Here is a 22721-nt window from a genome sequence, read left to right as displayed (position 1 = left end):
TCATATACCATGTGGAGTGGGCTGCACTGATACTGTAATGCAAACTATTCCTCGGCCTGCAGCACGGCACCGACTCAGGTATTCAATCCCAGTTTACACCAAACACAGGGGCGTAAATTCCCCAGGTACCCCACACTGGTGCTTGAACGGAGGCCGGTAATACTAGGAAGTGGCAGTTACAATTTTATCCGACCACGTGGTCCTTCATCTCATCAATCAAACACTGACATGGTAAATTGGTGCAGAGGTGACTTTAAATGTGCAGCAGTTTCTTCTTTATCCTTTGGATTGTTTGAATTCGGGGGGTTGGCGTCACCTTTGAGAGGAAAGCAGAGCGACATGCATGTTGTCTGAATGCTTCTCAGGGTCTTTCATTCATCTATTGAATTGCGTCCGGTCTATTTTATGGAAGTCATGCAAAGTCTCTCCTTGTTGTCAATGAGGACAATTCTATTCTTTATGATCAAAGCTACAGCCTTTTTCTATAATATACTAAATTATGGAGCATAGGTTGAGTTGTTCTAGGTAAAGCCTAAGAAGCTATGGCTTCGGGCCTAGAGCTGCAACAATTGATCAAGTAATCAATTAGTTGGCAAATATTAAATAAATTGCCATCTATTTGATAAATGCACAATCAGTATGGATATTTTTAAAGAAAAACGGTAAAATGCTGATTCCAGCTTCTTAAATATGAATATTTTCTGCTGTCTTCACTCCTCTATGACAGTAAACTAAATATATTTGGGTTGCAGACAATCCAAGACGTTTGAGGCGCCACGTTGGGCTGTGGGAAACACTGATAGACATTTTCCACCATTTCATTGTATTTTTTTGGTCAAACAACTGATTGGTTAATTGAGAAAATAATAGATTAATCGACAATAATACTACTCGTCAGTTGCAGCTCCAGCCTTCACCTCGGTGATCACTGATACAATCTCAGTTCCTCAGTTTGAGGCTGTGGAAGCACTTGGGTACCTTTCTGTTTTCAGTTTGTGTCTTTTCTTTTATATCTATTTAAATAGACCCATTCTTACACTAAACAAATGTGACTCAATTATCATGATCTAAGATTATTCTCCAGTTTACTTATTTTACATGTAAACTCTCAAATAAACTCTGCTTTAAAATACATAAAAAATACCTACAGGTCTTACCTTGTGCAGTGAAAATAACACAAATTCAGCGTTCTGCTACGGAGCTGTGCAGACAATTCAGTGCATTTCCACCTGTATGTATTTAATATCTCCGCAGACTTTTCCTGAAGGTGATCATTGACCAGCTTTGTTCTCATTTACACATTTGATTGCCTGTCTAAGACTTTAACACAGCAACTGCTGGGGCTTCGCCTCTATCTGTCTACCCCCCGTGCCCCACCTTAAGATAACTTTACTGCAGCGCGCGCACAGAGAGAATGCAGGGAGAATTTGCTCAAGTGTCTGGTCTCCTCCCAGATACAAATGAACAATTTGTTTTCCATTTCTTTCCAAACCTTCATCTAAGCCTTTCTGCTTTGAAGTAGGGAGTGCAAAGGGAGGAGAAGGGTAGCGGAGGGGGGCCACAGATTGTGCGATACTGTGTTTGTCTTCAAAGAGTTCCGACTTGCTTACAAATGCACCGGCGAGTACAACACCTTCAAGGTGAAATTGATAAATCTTGTGGTAAGCTCTTTCATGGCAATAATAAGCCGAATTTGTAGAAAGGGGGCATGGATTTTTTTAGATGCAAATGTTGTCAAACACCACCAGGCGAAAAAAAAAAAAAAACTAAATTGAACTGTGCCAAGCAGATAAGAATATTTTGAAAACGCGCAGAGGTCCATAATTACATTCATGAACAATGTGAGATGAGCCTGGCACAGCTTAATCATGGCTGATGTAGTGTTTCATACTTTCTGCACTCGAAAAACATCCAGTGTTTGCCCTTTGATCACCGCCAAAGTTGTCCCTCTTCAATGAATCTCACATTTCTGAAACATCCACGACGTCCTTCCCTTTACATATCAAACACATGATCTTATTGTAGTCGTTCAGACAGAAACTTTCCAGAGGCACACGGACTGAGCACAAACAAACAAGCCACGAGGAGAGAAAAAAAAAACAGAGAAAAAAAAACAAAACAGAGAAAGACAAAGAGAGAAGGGAGAAAACTCATCAGCTGTCCATCTGGCGGATGACATCCTTTGTACCCTCTCTGTCATTTCTTTCTCATCTGCTAGGATGGACAGAATCTCCCCTCTCTCCCTTTCTGGGATGACTGCTTCACTCAAGTCCCTGGAGACACCTTTTTCCTCTGTCTCTCTCGCTCCTCTTTCTCTCTCTCTTCCTCTCAGTGGCTGCCATTTTCCTGAAACTTTATGAATTAGTTACAACCCCTTTTTTTTTTCCTCACCTCCTCTCTTACTTTCTCATCTCAGCCTGGACGCGAATTCAACACCTGCCTCTAGACAAACTGTCCATCTCTCTGTCCATCTGTCTGTCTACAGCTACCCCCCCCCCCCACCCCTTTTTTTCCTCAATGCCTGTCTGGCCCAAAAGCTCCCTGGGAAAAATACAAGATGAAATTGAAAAAAAAAAAAAATTATATAGAGATATTTTTTTTCGAGAAAAAAGTTAGCGCTCTCGCATTCGTAAATGAAATGCAGCTGTGGATCGAATGGCCTCACACCCCTCTCCCCCCCCCCCCCCCCCCCCCCGACTCCCTCTTAGATTGGGCAGACACAGGGGGTGGTGTGTACGTGTGTGTGTGTGTGTGTGCGTATTTGTGTGTCCAACTCCTTTGTGACTGCTTTCCTGAACCCGAACCCTCCCTTGCACAGAGGGAAATGGCGGACTGTGGCAACGACAGGGCAGTTTTACAGTGCACCGGGCTGAATGTTAAACTTATATTTAATGTATGACATTTCACACAAATCATCCGGCCACAGACATGACCCTGGGGTATTCCGCAGATTGCTTTTTCAGTGCCTCAGCAACTGTGGAATTATTCGTCCCAGAGAGAGAGGGAGAGAGAGAGAGAGAGAGAGAGGGAGGAAGGGGGGGAAAGCCTTTGAGTTTGGCGAAATGATCGCCCTCTCACTGCTCTGGCCATCCCAGACTGGAAGCTCGCTCTCTCTCCCCTCTCCCTTTTTCTCTGTGATATCATGATCGCAGGGCTGTGCCAAATTGAAAACATCTTGGCAGTCTGGAGGCTGTATGAAATAACCATATATTATGTGTAGTATAACACCCGATTGGATAGCAAAACAATTATGCTGTTTTGCAGTCTCAAAAGATTCCTTGCACCCCTCCCCCCCCCCCCCCCCCCCCCCCCCCAACCCTCCTCTCCCTTCATTTCTATGTAAAAATCTTCAGAGAGGAGTGTGAAAAATTATCTGAGATTTGTAAATTGGAGTTGGATTTTTAACCCCGTGCCCCCTCCCAGAATCTCGTCTGATATGAATAAGTTGACAACAGTTTATATGTACACACCCCAGCGTGTCCATCTGTACGGATTATGAAAAACTGCTGTAAATATAGCGTATACCATTCCCCTCTGCAAGGCGTTTCTTTTTTGTGCCGACACGATATGGAAATAGTGGCAACCACAATAAGAGTTCATGAATACGCAGTGAGGAGGGCCCTAACAGCCCCAAAACACTGCAGCGCTGAAAATAAACACAGGGCTGCTCCTTTTTTTTTGCCACCATGGCAAAGCTTTCTCAAATTGCAGAAAATAAAATAAAAAAAAAAAAGACTCAACGTTTTCTTGGCTTTCTTGTCAGCTCAGCCTCGCAAAAAACAATGTATTTATACCGATGGGCTCCACGGTTGGGTCATCCATTTTATCTGAGGGGACATTTTTCAACATTTAGGTTTAGATGTGAGCGGCCCGCTGTCCACTACATCAGCGTCACTCTCTCTTTTTTTTTTTCTTCCCAAGGTTAGACTGCGGGCGGGGAGTTTAAGAGCGTTAGGGCACGGCTACCTGTCACACATCGTGACGGTGCGCGCACACACACACAAACACACCTACAGGACTCGTCGTGCACGTGCATTTAAAGAAAAAGTCAAATCCACAGACGCATCTTTATTTATATACTGTATAAATACGACTGCTGTTCCCTCATGCTCATGATTTAAACCTAAAGCAGTGTGTAAACAAGAGCGATAAGAGGATTTAAATCTTTGCATCATGCCCAATTAAGATGAAACATCTGGTACAGCGACATAAACATTACAGGAAGATGGAAATGAAAAGGCTACCACCTCGCTGTTCAAGTCCACACCACACACACATTAGCACTTAAACAACAGTGTGGTTTAAAGACAAGGCCCAGAAAAGGTTCAGGAGCAACAGCACTTCACTATATTTTGCCTGTTGTGCCTTCAAGCACGAGTTCAGCGCGCGACGTGATATTCAAGTCAGTGCATTCGGCTCGCTACTCATGATAAACAACTGAGATAAGAGGATTTGGATCTCTGCATTGTGTCAAATTATGAGGAATCATTTGATAGAGCTAACAACGTCAGCATTGTAAACATTGGTGAAAGATTAAAAAGAAAAAAAAAAAGAATATCATACACTGTGTTAGTCCCCCTGAAAACACACAGGCACAAAATACACAAACACTCTAAGTCACAACCACAGTGAACAGCATAATTATCAGGTTCCCCTCAGGGCGTTAGGAAACCTGTTCCTAATTGGAACCCAGTTGGGACTTTACATGGATTAAAATACATGAGGCTTCTGCAACAGGGAAACAAACACACACACACACATCCACACAAATATAATAAAAACACACCCGCCCAATGAGTTGCCAGCATCCCCACCCCCCCAAATTTTTTTTATTTACGCTAAATCTGGCATGATCCCCGTTGTCTCGCTACACACGGGTCAAGCGCAACAACAAGAGTCTCCGAAGCACAATTACGCCACGATTTTCCCCCTGTTTTGTATTCTGTTTTTCTTTATTTTTGTTCCATTTCCCTGACTTAAGCTGTTGTCTAATGGACAGCATCGTGACAGAAAGGAGTTTGGTATCAGATTGAAGCCGGTTGCCCTTTTTGCCAATTTGCGAGCAGCCTCCTCTGTACTTGTAAGATGGCCAATTAGCTGACCGTCTGACAGAGGCTCTCTGACTGTGGCTATTAAAACACACACTCGTAGGCGCAAGCATGCACACACACACACACACACACACACACACACGCACACACACACACGAGGCGCAGGTTCACAGACACACATGCATACGTGTGCTGACGTGTACACACACACACAGTACAGTGCTGCCTCCGACTGTCCATCGCTATCTGCTGTTTCTGCGAGGAGCATGCCGAGACCTCACCCCTCACCTCTACTCACAATTAGGAAGACACACACACTTGCGCACACGCGCACCTTCATTTTCCTCGCCAAAAGACGCTATGCTCCCTGACCTCTTTCAACACCCTCCCACCCACCCCCACCTGTTCTCCCTCCAACCTCCTCCTCTCTTCTATCATCTGTCTCTTCTTCACCTCCAACCAAACCTTCCCGTCTCCTCCCTCCTCCTTTCCTTCCTCCTCTCCACTTCAACCCTCCTCCTCCGTTAAAATCCTCACCTCATTTTCTCTTCCCTCTGCGCACACCTCTACCTCCTTTTTAAACATTCTCCTCTCATCTTCCCCTCCATCCTTCTCCATCCCATTTGTCTGACTTCATTCATCTTCTCCCACAGCTTCCTATTCAAACTCATCTATACCACATCTATTCTGATTACTGTTGTCTCACACACATGTTCACACTGTTGCCTGCACATTTTTGGGAGTACTCATTGTTTGGGGAGATGATCAATATTCCCCTTTTTTTCCCACCAAATGATCTAAAGGATGATCCATGCAAATTTAAATATAAACATGAGCATCAATGCACACAGACATCTAAATACATTGTGTATGCATGGACACAGCGCGCGCAGTGCGCATATCTTAACACACACATGTTGCTGATTTGAACTCGCTTTATAACCACACCATGCTGTTTTACTGTGGTAGCGTTTGACCCACTATTAAAAAAAAAAAAACTTTACAAAAATGAAGCGGCAATTGTAAAAACACATTTTTAACCAGTCTGTCATTTTCTTTGTGCAGTCTAATGAATTTTTAAAATAAGTCACAAAAGAAGAACAGATGAAGAGTGAGTCAAGGATCAGGATTTCTAAGGCCAGATAATATGGACACATCAACACAAACACGCATGCACCCTGGGGACCTTCCCCCTTGAATCTCAACCTTTATGCACCCCCCAACCCAAGCCAACGCCACCCCCTCCCCCCTTGTCTTTGTTGTCCATCAGAGTGGTTTGTTTTAAGCCCTGGCTCCGGTCCCGTCACCCCCTCTCCCTCCATGGTCAAGTTCAAGGGTCCTCTAGGAACACGCGGTGTGGTTGCGCGGGGGGCCGGTGGGTGAGGTCAACAGTTCCCCGGGACTATAAATGCATGAGGCGCAGACACCTGCAGGCGTACATGCTTGTGCACCGGCCGCACACATGGACACCCGCGCTCAGCACCACATGATCACACATGTATATAAACCGCATGTGAAGGTAACACGAATATGCACCCATTCAACAATTGTGGAGCAGAACAATTCACAGAAGCATGCATTTTCGACCTCCCCCCCCCCCCCCAAAAATAAAAGAAAACAGAAAATGATTAAATGAAATGTAGTGACACCTACACACTCATCCTGGTGCACCTGCTTCCTCAAGGTCTGTCGGCTGCAGTCAAAATGGTGGACACAATAACACCGGGCTTAGCTTTGATTCCTAATATGGAGGAAACAATTCTATTTTTCCGTGGGGCCACTGATACTTGGAGATAGAATTCAGCCCCTCTCCCCCTCTCTCACACACACACTCACACACCACACCCTCACTCACTCCCTCGTTCTATTTCTCTTTCTTGATATATTTGGACATTACTGTGTTTGTCAGCTTCAGCAGAAACACGGGGAGGGGGAGGGGGGGGAAGTGGTTTTGACACACACATCCAAAAAATCCCTTCCAACGATATGAGAAAGAGAGGAATATCGTCATGTGAAGGAATAAAATGTTTAATTTTAAACAGCCCATCAGTTAACATAGATTTTTATTAGAATCCGTGTTCAAATTCTATAAATTGCATTTAAATGTCACACAAAGTTAACACATCTGAATAAAAATAGCCGTCCTGTATTTTTACTGTTCTTTCGGAATAACACTGGCAAAAAGGAAACTTTAGTTCTGCTCTGCTAAGATTTATTTGCATTGTAAATGCAATCTGCATGTCTATCTGCAATTATTTCTAATTAATTTTCATCGAATTCTTAGGAGACTTTTTCAGCCCCAGAATTAACACAAAGGAACTTCCTGCCTCAGTTCTCACACCAAAGATAATTATAAAGTTAAGAGGGTTTGCTAATTTAAAAATGCTATCTGCATGACATCAAATATACATCTTTGATCTCACTCTGTCCCTGATGGTTAAATGCCTTTAATTATATTCAGAAAAATTAACTTTCTCTGAATAATTAACAGTGACTCCTCTTTTTTGTTTGTATGTAGAGTGCGTTGCAGTACTTTTTGCTTAATTAATTCCAGCGACAAAACAAACTCCTATCTCCCAGTATATACATACCATTATTCAAACGTGCGGGGAAAATCCATCAATTGCATATCAAAACAGTGCACTCGATTGTGCATTTCCAATTGCTTTCATGCAATACGTGCAAATGGTGCAATAGCTTTTTTTTTTGCCATTCCACACAAACACACAAACACACACACACACACACACACACACACACACACACACATTACTTGCACTTGGAGCAATTCCCTTAAATCTCTGCATACCGTGAACCATAATCCTTATACATTGTGAAAATTGCACAAAGCACACATATGACCCACATGTGTTCTTGACGATCAGGGGGGACCTTCTCCATATCTCATTATATTCCCCTATAGCATATCAGCATCTCCCTAGGTGAATGTGTATACATACACAGAGAAAGAGAAAGAGTCAGATGATTCATATTATCTTTATCACCCGGCTACAGGAGCCGGCTCGCCTCCCCTCTTTCCTCCTCCCCATTATGTAAAACTATGGATTACGTTTGGTATGCGCATGAATCCCGCATTCAGATGTGTGTGTGTGTGTGTGTATGCATGTGCGTGTGTGTCGTGTGTGACTTTATGGGGTGTGTTTGAGAGGATGGGGGGGGGGGGGGGGGGGGGGGGGGGGTGTATATACATCCATGCATGCATGTATGCATCCATGCAGAGACCCCCTCCATGCCCTCCCTCCCTCTCTCTCCATCTATCATGCATCCATAGGTCTATCAGCTTCGGGAATGAGGTGTGGAGAGAGAGGAAGGGGCGCAGGGGTACATGGTTGGGGGGGGAAATAAATTTAGCCCCCCTACTTTAAAAATGCACATACATTTCCATACATTGAAAAGGCAGTGAGGTGCACACACCCACTGCTGCTGTATCCCCAATATGTTTCCCCCCTGCCCCTCCTTCACAGGCACACACATACAACCCAAAACACCAAATACAGCTAAGATGAATGTGTGTGTCCCGTTCAGTGGGTGCGGGTGAAAATCTACCCCTTGCCATATTTATCTTCATAAGAGCAGAAGGTGCATGTGTGTTTGTCTGTATACATACTGGTTGTGTGCCTGGAGTCTGTGTGTTTGTTTTTTTGTGTGTCTGTGTGTACATAAGTTCATTTACCTCAACCGAAGAAAAAAAAGACCCTAGCTGCTCCTGTGTGTGTGTGTGTGTGTGTGTGTGTGTGTGTGTGTATATATATATATATATATATATATATATAAATAAAGAAAACTCAACAACATAGATTTTCTTGATTCCACAATGTAACGCACATCAAAAATATCTCAGCATGTACTGCAGGTCCAAAATAAGCAATTCAGTCAGTCGAACGTCTCGGGAGTTTGCACGTCGCAGGGGCTTCACACTAAATTCGCAATTCCCAAACTCCTTCCGCTTTTCATTTCCATACCAAAATGTATTTGTTGATGCATAGATTCCAAATAGTTTATAGTCTATTTGCCATCCGCCTTCTAGCAAGGCTTTCAGACACCAAAACAACAACCACGACCTTTCCCTAAAAAGCAGCCGAAACACACCCACCCCCTTGTAGATAATGACGGCCTGTCGTGAGAGAGGAGAGAGAAACGCGGGTGTGGTATTATTAAGCAGACTAGTTTGTTCGGGAGAAGTGTTTTTGGCTTTTAAAAAGTTCCATTTTGCACTCCCCAGGCGCCGCATATGGGGTACCCCAGGGAGGCGTCTCTGTGTGTGTGTGTGTGTGTGTGTGTGTGTGTGTGTGTGTGTGTGTGTGTGTGTGTGAGAGTGTGTGTACTCTAAAATATTCTGACTGAGCTGTCTAGCGGCTCACAGAGCAGAGAGATGTGTCTTGTCTCCTGCATTCAAATGTGAGTGGGTTTTGGAGAGCAAAAGTAAACAGATATGCTTGCTTGAACACACACGCGAGAACGCGTGTAGGCGCACACCTGCCGTCTCGACACATATGCGTGCGTGTGCGCACAACCACACACAAATACTGTATGAATATGGGCCTGCACATGTGAACACAAGGCGCACGGGTGTAAGTGTGTGTCTCCCCATCTGTTGTCCGCCCATATTCCACCGATCTGCCCATCACGCTCATCACTAGAACGTCTGCTCGGCTCGGCCAACACAGCAGTGTCAGTCAACCGGCATTATATCATAAATAAATTATAAACATCTTTTTTTTAAAAAGAATGTTTTATACGGGACCAACGTCAAGAAGCAGGTCGTCACGGACTTGCCCTTTCGTAAGCTGCAAAGCTACAGTTTTATATGGCGATGTAAACCTCTGCAGGTCTACATTCTCAATTCACTCCTTATAAGCTCTTTAATGCTTTTCCATATCACACCTGCAGTATATGGGCTGTAATATAAGATAGCCCAAGACAATGAACTGTCCAGTTGCCGAGGGGGTTAGCTGACAGCGATGTTATGAGAGAGGAGGCAGTGGGGATAGAGAGAGGTCGAGCGAAGGGTAGGATGGGGCCCTTCAAACAAAATATGACCCTTAAAAAGCCTCGCCGATTGTGCGATCCGAATTCTCCTTGCTACCGTATTTCCTCCTACTCTTCCCTCTCTCTGCTCCCCCCTCGCCTCCTCTTCCCTGCTCTCACTGTTGTCCCTCCTTCACTTCCCTCTTTCCTCACTCAATCCATTCACACACAGATGTGTTGTCTGTCATGACCATGATGATAAATTAGCGCGGGTGCTGCTGGTGAAATAGGAGCTGGTGTCTGAGTGCAGAGGGTGATCCTGTGGACAATGCCATGGATGAACCACTGATAGTTCAGCTGTGACTCGATTCTGGAGAAACGCTTTGGATGGGACCGTGTCGGAGTCATATTTGCTTCCAGTACGGTTACAGTGTCATTCTATGTGAACGGCTGAAAGGCCAAAAAGAGAAAAAAAGATCTTTAAAATACTTTTCCGCCACAGTATTTGTATTTGTATTTCATTTTACCTTTGTTGTTATTCCCCTGAAAAATACATCACAAAATAGCAGATAATGAAAAAAAAAATAACAGCATGTCTTATTTGATGGACAGAAACACCATTAGCTTTCAAGGTGAATACCACGCATGGGCTACGAATGAACTATGAACTTAAAAAAAAAAAAGAAAGAAATGTGCAACTTTCTAGGTTTTATTACAGTAGAAGAATGTTTCAGAGTGTTTATGCCTGTGCCAACAAGTACGATCACAATCTGTGGTTACAACAGAATGGCCTTGTCTTGTCACCTGGAGCACTGCAAAAAATTGGTCTCATGTATGTGTGTGTGTGTGTGTGTGTGTGTGTGTGTGTGTGTGTGTGTGTGTGTGTTGGGGGGGCTGCAGGGGGCTGCATGCATGTGTAGCTGTTTTTTTTCTCTTCTTTTTTTTTGGAGTGTGATTCTTTTACCTGCAGGCTTTGGTTTTTTTGTGCGCCTGTTTGTGTCTATGCTTGCGTTCCTGTGTGTGTGCACGGACATGTGTTTCTCATGAAGGCCCATGCCGGGCAAATTAATTCTCAGAAGTTGCGTGGCGGGGGCTCTCCTTCCCTTTGAAATGGGGCATACTGCTCCCTGTAATCAATAAGTCAAGCCATCTCGGCCGCATGTTGCAACCCCCCCGGCACACAGATGAAGAAGCCCAATTTACTCATCATAAATTCTGATTCCCACAATAAATATGAGAGGAGGTCCCACGGTATTAGAATATCTGGAATCTCAGGGGCGTTTGAAATGCCGGCTGGCCCTCGCCTCGGCCTGGAGTTGCTTTGTTGGTTAGAATATGTGTTTTGTGTTGAATAATAATGATGTGGGGTCAGGAATATTTATTCCTGATCAGAGAAGAAAATTCAAAAAGGCATTTTTATTGATAAAAAAAGCAGAAGAAAAAAAAGAAAACACATAACCCAGTTTCATACCCGTGTTTACGCAACGCGCGGCATCAAATCAAATGAATGTTCCCACATTCAGTGAAAACACATAACGTGCAACTCAGAGGTTTTTTGTCTACCTTTTGACAAAATTTCTCTCTTTCTTAAATCTTGGCATTTTCTAATGAACCTCGACAGGCACCTCCAGACAAGTGGTGACGTGTGCAGGCGAAGGCATGTGACGTCGGGGACAACGCTAATCTAACGGACAAGTGCTGTCTCTACTGTTTAAAGCCTGCATGCTCAGTAGGTCCGGGCACATGACAGTGACCTGGGGAGGGGAACGTGTGGCGAAAATGTGACACACCTACAGAGGGCGGGGTGGGGGCCGCTGACTGGCCTCCTTCAACATTATAAAAGGGGAGAGCGAGAATAAGAGGTGGAGGAGGGAGAGTTTGTTCACACGTCTGTGTTATCTGTGCGCCTTCTGATGGTGATCACTGCGTGCGTACCTATGTGTTTGCAAGCAAATGCTGCCAAGTGTATTTGTATGCATGGTTGCATGCACATCTGTACAAGTGTGCACGTGTATGTCTGCGCTAGCATGCGCAAACATGATTTAATGCAACATGGCATCCCCAACACCAGTGGCGCTCTATCTATCTTCTTTTTGGCAAGGACTTCCTGCTCTCCCGAGCGGTTCCGTCGATACATGACATTTATGAGGCTCCCATGAGCCCCGGCACATGTTGCCCAGACAACTGAGACAGCTTCAGCGCCATGACAACAAAACGCCAAATGCTTTCACGGCTAAATCTGTGTGGCCTGCTGCCAACGAAGCGGTTGAAATCTTCCAGGAGAGAGCAACATTTAAACAAAAGCTCGCTTCAGCTGATAAGAAGAGAAAACACACGACATGAGATGATAAGAAGAGAGGACAGGAGTACGACTCGAGGAGGAGACTGAGTCTGAGAGCAAACCAGAGGAGAAAAGTAGTTTTCCTTGCTAGTCAATACAGCTGTCTTCATTTGTAAGGCAGTGTTAAGAGCACTAATTCCTGACCTGTTAGTAACATCTGAGAAGAGTGAGCTGCGCCGGGTGCTAATCCATAAGTCTGCTGCTAAGTGGTTCATCAGCGAGTGCCTGAGATCGAATGTCACCAATTAAGACGCCTAAATGCCCGGCTAATTGTGCTCAAAGTGTAGTGCTCCGTCTCTCACATGATCACACATGATTAGAGACAGCTCACACACGCACACGCGCACACACACACACACACACACACACACACACACTAACGAACACACGCGCCACATTAAAGCAGCTGTGAGCAGAGGAGAGAACCAAAGATCTGATTGGCAAAACAATTTACCCGCATAGTCACATCATTAGCAATTAAGATCAAACACATTTCAGCTTTATAGGCCGATAACACAGATGGAAGTTGTGAATGGGCTGAGTGTTCACAGATAACAGAACACTGTCTGAACAGCTAAATTAAAGTAAGCTTAATTACAATTAAAACTACATGCTATTAAATTAAAAACAAATCTCCTTGAGTGAGTTACACACAGAACCAAAATCAAATTAATCTCGCTTTTGAATTCATTCCAAGACCCTTTCAATAGTCGGCGTATTGCTTCCTCTGCACCAAATATAACAGTGGTAAGCGTGCGTTTTGAGGAGGAGAGATCTGGTGAAGAATGAGAGCAGATAGCATCTGCTCCGGGCCTCTCCCTGCCTTGGCCCACAGGTCTGAGGAGCAGAGCGAATTGTGTCTGAAAGGGGATGATACCCATCGGAATGTTAATGGCGCTGAATATTTCAGAGGTGGGATCATCACATGGCAGGAGGAGGACGGGTGGGTTTCCCGAAAGCATTTAGCGGTCGAAGTTCCTCTCTGTTATTGTAAACCCAGAGTCAAAGATGATTTCAATGCACAGCTAACAAGGCCCAGTTGCTGTCGGGGAGGTTTGAGATGGTTGTCTCTCTCCCCCTGTCTGTCTCTCTCTTTCTCTCTCTCTCTCTCGCGCTACACACCGAAAAGTTTGAGCTCGTCGCAAAACGCCTGCGAATAATGAGTCAGATCATTTTCCTTCTAACTTTTCATTTGAATTAATGGAGCAACCAAACAAAACTGAAACAAAACTGATGTCTTTTTCCCTCCTTTAGACTGAGCTGTGCATAAATCTCAGGATGTGCTGCTTTTTGTAAAAAATAACCTGCCATCAGACTGAAATCCATTCAAAAGCAATAAACACAGGTAACTCATATTCCTTGTGGCTCTTTTACAGTATTTGTCATGATGAAATATCAACTAGCATTACACATATGGTAAATCCAGTTACCGTGGCTATACGGCGTAAGTGGTTCTTAAGGCTTTTTTAAGCAAGAAAGAAAAATCATGGGAGCCATAAAAAAAAAACAAGGGGATTGCCCCAACAGCCCTTATAAACATCTGGCAACCACTACGGTACCTTTATTTCAGCCAAAATGACTGGTTGTGTTAGCCTTGAGAGAGCAAGGGAGAAAGAGGAGGGACAGGCTGAAAGGAGGCTCTCACTTTTTCCTTTTTTTTTTTTCACCAAAGTGAAATTGAAGTTCTTTGACGAAAAAATAGGATAGAAAAAAAAGGGGGGAGCAGAAGGAGGAGACGGGGTCTAAAATTAAGAGAATTATTGCGTGCTCCCAGATGTGCGCGAGGAGGATGACCCGGGAAAGTCAAAGTTGTCCCCCATCAATCATTGCCATATGCTGCTAGAGAAATGGATCCTGCAGGACACTTCATATTCCTCTTTCTGATTAGTTCATTTGAGAGATGAAGACGAGAGAGAGGAAGGGAGGGGGATGGATGGCGGCGCTCTCTGAAAATGGACGGCCCCGGTGTAACCCAAGAACAGAGAGGGTTCAATGTCAAAATTAAGGCCTGCTATTTAAGACTTCAGGGATCTTTTTTTTTCCTTTTCTTTTTGTCGGTCTATCCCTCACTCACCTTCCCCCCCCACGCTCCATCTTTTCTTTTCAGGGGTTGGTGTCAGGGAGCGATAGAGCGAAGGCAATGTGTTCTTAACTCTGATCAAAGGAGGGAGAGAGGAAAGCTTTTCTAATGACTGGCATTCACTCTCCTTTCTTAATCCATCTCTCCTCCTTACCCTCTCTCCTGTCTCCCATCTCTCCCCTCTCTCTTTCACTCGCCTCTTTCTCTCTCAGGGCATTGGTAATTATCGGCGAGGTCTTAGTGACTGCAAATGAAATTACCATTTAAGAGACAGGGAGAAAGAGACATCCCCTTTGCCATAGGAGAGGGCTTAAGTGAGGCGGCTAGGGTTTCAGCTATTGATTTTTAAACTGCTACATCAGAGAGTGTAATGCTTTCATAATTTCAAATAAACTGTCTGGTTACGAAGTACTAATGAGAGAAAGAGTGAGAGCAGACCAAACGAAGTGAGAGAACGATGGGGGTTGAATTTTAAGTGTTGACGTGCGTGTGGGGGAATTAAGCTAATGCACTGGTCAGACAAAATGATCAATGTGTCGATAATCCCGCAGCAACTGGTAGTTTTTTGTTTTGTTTTGTTTTTTTAAAGAAATGTGTGACGGCTATCAAATATTTTCTGATAATCAATATGTAAATGACAATGCCGTCGTTGCGCCAGCACGTCACATGTGATCCAATTTCTACATTTTACTCTGAAAATCACCGGCGGGTAATAAGTAAAAACGGGAGGGGGGTAATGTAGAAAGTGTCGTCGTTTGATTTCGCACAAACACCGCCATTCAGCTGGAAAAAATATATTCCTCCACAAATATCCAATTTCCAGCCCTCCTGTAAAAAAAAATATGAGCGTGCCAGGTCGTCACTCTTCCTCGCGGTTATAAGTCACATATTCGTAAGAAATTTCACAAACGTGATGGGCAAAATGATATTTTTGTCCGAAAGGTAATTGGAAGTAATGACAGTTTTTCTACTGATAGAGTACGGACTGAAAATAATAATAAAGATGAGGGATGGAGAAAGGAAGATGGATTTTTGGATGACACTGCACAAACCCAAATCTCTCTCTCTCTCTCTCTCTCTGTCTCTGACTCTCTGTGTGTCTCTCTCTCTCTCTCTCTCTCACCACAGACCGCAGGCCGTTGGAGGCAGCTTAGAAATCTCTTACATCTGGAAGAGCCATAATTCATGGGATTTGGCCTAACAGCCATGACAGGCATTGGGGCGGCCAGCAACAACTGTCTCCTGTGTTAGCAGCAGAGTGTGTGTGTGTGCGTGTGTGTGTGTGTATTAGCTCAGTGTGTGTGAAGGAGAGAGAGATGGAGAGTGAGAGACAAAGTTTGACAATATACAGCATCTGTGAGCGTGTGTGTACTTGCAACTTTTTATTTATGCAGGGAACTTGTGAAGAATGGACTCCCCTGAACGAGGTTTGCTCAACTTTTTTATTCGTGGAATTGACTGTGGACATTCGTTAGAGCCTCTATATATCTTTATGATAGGCCTCCTACAGCAGATGTGTATGGAGTATATGAAGTCAAGTGTAGTGTACAATCTTATTCTACTTACCAACTGTGTACTATACTCCTCAAATATTGTTATTTCAACAGCTATAGTCAGTTAGCAATTTCATATTATCAACAAATTAAGTATGATGCATTTTATAAATTAAACAATATTTTTTATTAATTAACCTAATTTGGACCATTCAAATACATATCTATGTATGAATAATACTTTTATGTTTATAATAACACAGCTGCAAAGATGAATTGTTTTGTTGTCAACAACTCAGTTTGAAGAAGAAAATAAATACATTTTAAATGTGAATATATTCTGCTTTCTTTTCTCCTCTTATTCTCTTGAATTAATTGAACATCTTGACGAAGATGTTATCTTTTTATTTGAATTTTGTTTAAACCAATTTCGGACATTTTATAGAGCCAACAACTCATCATTTAATCAAGAAAAAAGTCTAAAAGATGAATCGATAATAAAAATGATCCTGAGTGGAAGCCTTATTAGCAACAGTATTTAATCATATAACATTCAGTTCTGCATTATTATCACTTACCTTATTTTTTTTTCCCCCCAGAAGAAAAATGTTAAATGCAGGATTTCACTTCACTTTACATGCTGAGTATTTTTACTTTGTGGCGGTGCAACTTTTGCTTAAGCAAAACGTCTGGACATTTCCTCAACCGCATGTCGTCCAAACTATGATTAAACTGACGGAAACAATATGACACGGGGGACGATTCAGTGAAGGGAAAAATACATGAAGGTTTTTTCTTAGACGTTTAAATTATAAACGATATTATATACGTATCTTAACTCTTTGCGCAAATGTTGGACACTTTTTTTGCCCATATGTATGTATGTATGCGCACGCATGCTTGAGACATAAACCGACTCGCAGCAGAGAGAGCACTGGCGTCCATGTGTTTCATGGCGTGCCAGAGGCTCCCTGTGTCGGCCCTAAATATTACACACAGACAGTAGCTATCACTTCCAAGCCTGAAATCCCACATTCCACATTCCTGATTCCACCGGCTCGCCTGCTAAGCTGGGCACCACATGAAGAGCCATTGTTAGAGAGAGAGGGGTCATGTATCTCTCCGTCTGTCTGTCTGTCTGTCTCTGGCTCTCACTCAGCCCTCCTTCTCTCCCTCGCTCGGTCTCTCCGCCCAAATATCTCTCGCTGTCATACCCTCCGTCTGTGACTCTCTTGCTCCGTCTATCTTTCTATTTCTCTCTCTGCCGGTTTATCTTTATCTCTTATTCCCCCTCTCCTCCGCTGTGCTTTGTCGCCCACTCTCCCACTCGCTTTCTCTCTCCCGTCTTGCATTTGTTTATTTCGCTGCTGTACCTCGCTCGGCTTCCTGTCTCCTACTGATGCGGTTTGTCTGTGCCTCTGCTCCTTCTCTACAAGACTCCCTTTACTTTGCCTCCTTTCCCTTTGTCTCTTGCTCTGTATCCTGCTGTCTGTCTCTCTGTCTCCCTCTCCCCCTGTGTCTCCAGATATTCATGTAGAGCTTTTCTCACATGTTAGATATAGATTTACGACCCCAGCCAGATCCCCGTGGCCACTAAATTTGATACCATCCACTAAGCCACATTGTTTTTTTGTGTGTTTGGGCTTGTCTGTTGTGTGTGACTGTGGGTAAGTATGTATGTGCATGCGTGTGTGCGTGTGAGTGTGTGTGTGTGTGTGTGTTCATGCATTACAAGGTGGAGGCGGGTGACTTTTAAAGGGTTAGCTTGGGTACGGTGGGCGCAGAGGAGGAATTTACAGTTTATTGAAGCACAGCAGCCAGGTGTGTGTATGTCCGTGCCTTTAAGTGTGTGTGTGTGCGAGATAGAGAGAGAGAGAGAGAATGGGAGAAAGAGTGCCTGTGGGTGCCAGGTGACCAGGCTAACCTCTTGGCTGGTGTTTTGGATTTAGCCTTTGGATAGCGGTGAAAAATAAAAATGGAATGCTTTTTCAATTACAGATCAGAAAGAGAGTGAACAAAGGCAGGAGTAAAAGAAAAAAAGGATGAGTTATTGGGATCTAACATATCAAGGTTTTTTTTCCTGGGCACATTTTTAAAATCCAAGTGCATTAATTTTGACTTTCAGAACATTTTGTACTTGAACATTTCGGAGACATCTGCGGCGTGGCTATAATTCTGCTCAGTAGTCGAACTGATTTATGCCCCGTTTAGAAGTTAGCGTATTTTGAGATATTATACACGGTTGTCAGAATTTGTAGAAGTGAACAAAAATATGACAAAATTCTCAAAGAAACTCCTCTAATAATCCGAGCTTTTCGAGCACTCTGACATTACATTATTGAGCAGCGTTGTATCTGAGAGCACAAGCATGCAAACATCCGTACGCGCAAAAATAGAACATGGGTAGAATAGAATATGGAGACACGCAGACAAACACCTGTGGAAAACAGTCACTGTGTCTTTCGTGCGCGTTATTAATTCTGACAGTAGTCAGTTTAAAGGTAGATGTCCTCTGCCATGCATATTTTATTGGCTGTAGGTGGTATTTGTTGTGTATTCATGTCTGTTTGAATCCTCCTTCCCTTCAACCCATTCCACAAGTTGTCAAGGGTGGGGCATTTGAAAATGGCATTGTCGAGTACCGAGGATTGTAATATTGTTGTTTGTCTGTGAGACGGTATTCGCCTTTTGATGTTTGGCTAGGAGGAAATACACAAAATAAAAGCCTTTGCGAGATAAAGGTGTGTTTTTGCACATGTTTGAGCGTGCGTGTACGTGTGTTCCCTCAAACTGTTTATCTGTCAGTCAGACGGAAGCGTGTGCAAATTGTTTGTGCCGGTGCATGTGTTTGCGCGCACGTATTTTGTGTGTGTGTGTGTGTGTGTGTGTGTGTGCGTGCGTGTCTGCATCTGAAAGCCATCTGGCTTCAGATCAAATGGTGTATGAAGGAGGGGAATGACAGAGAGAGAAAGTGATAGCTCTTTAATGTTACCTATCTACTCTCAAACCCAAATATAAGACCAAGAACACATGGAATAGGCAAGTGTGTTTTAGGGGGAAAAGGAGTGACATGAAACACTTATGTAGAAAAGCTCTGAACATGACGCCGGCTTTGTAGCGGAGGGGAAAATGTCTCGGCAAACAGGAAGAAAGAGGGTAAATTGGATGGAAGGAAGAAAGAAGGCAGGGGCGCAGAATGAAACAGCGACATGCACTTTATTGTTTGTTTGTGCACGTCAACCGTACAGTGATATTTTATTTTTTGACTGAATACAAACTATTTTATCTAACTCACCTTTTGCTCCTTTTTTTCTGTTCTGAGGTGTCTAAACTTTCACCGCTGTCACTGTGTGGTAAAACTTGTCTGACGAGGATGTCATCGCGACGACTGCGCTCACGTCCATGCAGCTCTGTTGATTCATGATTTCGATGAATTTAAACATCTCACGTGTTAAACATTTATGTGCTTGACTGGAATAACCTTGTTGGTGAAAAGACACTTATAACAGCAGAACAACACTAGCCCTGCTAAACATATTTTTGCCTTCTCTCTTTACCTTTGCCTTCTCTGTTCCTCCTCTCTTCCTCGCAGGTATGTAGGCTGACCTGAAACAGATGAAAGTATTTACTGAGCACACTCCGGCGACACATTTGCTTCTCTCCTGCTCCCTTTTCCTCCTAAACTGCTTGTTATGACACATACATGTGAATAATAAAGGTTTTTCTATTCTTCCGACATGGGCTACTGTCCTTCTCTCTTGTGTGGTTGTTGAACACAGACGTGCACCAACCGAGTGAGACACACACACACACACACATTTTGAAATCCTCCACATTCTTCTCCTTGCTGTAGGCCTTGCCCCCCCCCCTCCACCCGTCTCACTCTCTCTCCTTACCAGGAAATTAACCTTGACATTTCCAAGACATAATTCCCCTCTAATAAAAATGTGTGTGTAAATAAATATATATCAACAAACGTGTGAAATATTCATAGAGGGTGCCATGTGTGAGGAGGGCCTGCATTTCAAAGATGAAGGCACCGCTGGGGAGGATTTCTCTCCCTATCTGCCATCTTAACACAGCCATCATCCAAGGATCAAGTTCCTGCTACGAACATTACTTTTTTTGCGTAGGCCCGTTGTTACATTCAATGGAAGCCTTCGGCTTGTATAAATGAACAGTCTGCCTCAGATGTGCTGCCTATTCAAAGACGGAATAAGAATTTGAATCACTATAATGGCCAAAGAGCAAGAATGGAGGAATGTTGAATGTTCGGCAGAACGTATTGATGGCTTACGGGCTAATAAAAGACATTCTGACACGTTTCAAGGACAACAGGACTGATGATGCGCCACACAAAAGGACAGTACAAGACATGATTTGGATAGAGAACACTGGTTCAATTAAGTATTTATTACAGTGATGGTGCCAGTTGTCTATTCAAAAGATACATTTATAGTGCACCCATATGTACCTTATTTCCTTTATAAGTCCAATTACAGAAATAGATCTGTGGAGTCACAGAATACCATGATCCCGTCTAGCTGTGCTGTATACTGACATTTAAAAACTGCTATAACCAAGAATGCCTGTCAGCATATAGCAGCTACAATATCTTTCTATCACAAGCTGATTTCACGATGTTAGATATTTTTTTGCGGGGGGATTTTACCATTGCGAAACAATGTCAGTGTGTGGCCATGTGTGCATTACTCCATACGCATTTGTGATCTTTGCACATGTGCGTGCACGCTTCCCTGCTCCCATCATAATGGAATGACAGTGATGCGGATCCAAAATGGCTGGTTTTAGCATTTGGACACCGGGGTGAGGCTGAAACGAGGCAGGAGGGATACGGCAGTATGAGAGAGGGAGCGCGGGAGAGGGTGAAGGAAGCGCAAACGGGTAGGTAGCGCTCGTATAATACCATCATGGAACACCATCACTCCCCGTCTGACCGGGCCTCATTTTAGGGCAATGGAACTCCAGAGGAAAAGGCGCCAATGGCACATTATTCTGCCTTGGAAAATCACCCTCATGTTTTTATTCATGCCTGCGCCACAAACAACAACAGAATTTGATTTCCAGTGTAAATATTCTGGACCAATACAGAGATGGAATGAATTATTTGTGAAAATGTGTGCATCAGAGACAGACAGACAGACAGACAGAAAGATATGTGGGTAGAAGGACAGATGGACATGCAGTGATTTGTCTCATTAGAATTCGCCAAACAAAGATGAATATTCCTGTAATGTCACTGCAGTTTGTGTACTGACGCTGAAAAAACAATCATCATGTGTTTGTGGCTCTGATCATCTGCCAGTGTAATGGCATCTTCATAACCCCGGCCCGCTTTAATCACCAGCCCTTCCTGCTGGGCCCGTGTCATATCCCGCTGAGCCCGGCAACGGTAACTAGGATGAGGTACATGTACCTCCCACGGATTACACTGCTGATATCTCCGCAGTGACAGTGGCCCTCACCGTGACACCGAGATCTGAGGTTAGCTTATTAACGTGATGGTGTGATAGATGGACTGGCTGATGGAGATCTGCTTCAGAGTGCACCTGCAACATGCAGACAAAGATAAAAAAATCTACCAAAAGGTTAATTCAGAACGGATGGAGTAACTACATCATGCTTAGCCATAATTTACCATCAGCTGATCTAGGATCTGCTTCAAATTGTACCCACGCACAGAGACCAGCCATCTTACTATGCCTGATTTTTTGTCATCAAGACCCATGCATTGTTCCCTGAGAAATTAACAAAAATGTTGGTAAATGTCTTGTTATCTATAAGAAAGTGTGAAAAGAATCCTGGATCCGTCCCTTTATCTGGCTCAGCACCAAGAGTAAATGGGGTCTATTCTGTGTCATCCAAGTTTCTTGTAAATCTGTTCAGAAGTTTTTGTGAAATCCTGCTGACAAACCAACCAACAAACAGTTGGACATGCGTGGAAACATAACCACCTTGGCGGAGGTAACAACATAAATAGCATACAGTGATTCACAATGTGAAGCCAGTGGGCTGTGGGTTAAAGTGGAGGATGGCATTAAAAATGTATACCTTGCTTCAGGATTGTCCATCGACGGTTTGAATTCAAACAGTGGCATTTGGTACTGTCAAAGCTACTGTGTGTTATGGTGGCTATAGAATGGAATGCATCACTCGAATGTTTACATTTATTATTGGATTTGTCACCTTTATCGGTGATTCATAAAAAAACTTTGACTGTGATGCTTACATGAATCAATCTTCTATGGACACATTTGACGCTTTACACAGTGAAGGTGCTCACAAAGGTAAAGAAACTACATCGTCTTGAAATTTAGTCAGCATCGGCGCAACTCACCTGCCCAGTCACCCATCATTGTTTCACTAAATATTCCTACCAGATCAATTAATCCTGCTCACGAGGGGCCAAAGTCCCTTGTTAAACATTTGTATTGCAGTGCGACTTGAAGGTAATCAATGGTAAGATATTGCCAAATTCGGAAAGGTAACCTTGAGATTTGTGCACTGTGGGCTAAATCTTGTAAAATATTGCACTTGCATCAGCTGAATAATAACTGTATGTAAGTACTTATATTCTTTATAGTCTCCATTGCTATTAGTTCAGGATGGTTTAAAAACAATATAAATAGAAGACTTACAATTATTGTAAAGAAAATTGGATGAAACATCCGTGTATAGGTTACTCGCAAGTAAGACTTTCTCAAATACCTGAAAAGGCGACTGCCTTTTTTTCTACGAGAATCTGA

The 22721-nt window shown here is 43.4% G+C and overlaps 2 long non-coding RNA genes across 2 annotated transcripts in view; one reads left to right on the top strand and one right to left on the bottom strand.

Annotated features, from left to right (window-relative positions):
- LOC115570353 (uncharacterized) overlaps window positions 1-19690 on the top strand; it is a 30682-nt gene extending 10992 nt beyond the window's left edge. Inside the window, exon 2 of the long non-coding RNA XR_003981750.1 lies at window positions 15590-19690. This is a non-coding gene — a long non-coding RNA (uncharacterized LOC115570353). The remainder of the gene's footprint in view (window positions 1-15589) is intronic.
- LOC115570355 (uncharacterized) overlaps window positions 19259-22721 on the bottom strand; it is a 177702-nt gene continuing 174239 nt past the window's right edge. Inside the window, exons 3-4 of the long non-coding RNA XR_003981752.1 lie at window positions 19512-19560; window positions 19259-19364 (exon numbers count right to left, since the gene is read on the bottom strand). This is a non-coding gene — a long non-coding RNA (uncharacterized LOC115570355). The remainder of the gene's footprint in view (window positions 19365-19511; window positions 19561-22721) is intronic.

The sequence above is a fragment of the Sparus aurata genome, chromosome 19, assembly GCF_900880675.1.
Source record: "Sparus aurata chromosome 19, fSpaAur1.1, whole genome shotgun sequence".
In the NCBI taxonomy this organism is placed as follows: domain Eukaryota; kingdom Metazoa; phylum Chordata; class Actinopteri; order Spariformes; family Sparidae; genus Sparus; species Sparus aurata.
Note: the sequence above shows the minus strand (reverse complement) of the source record. Positions and strands in the feature narration are given on the sequence as shown.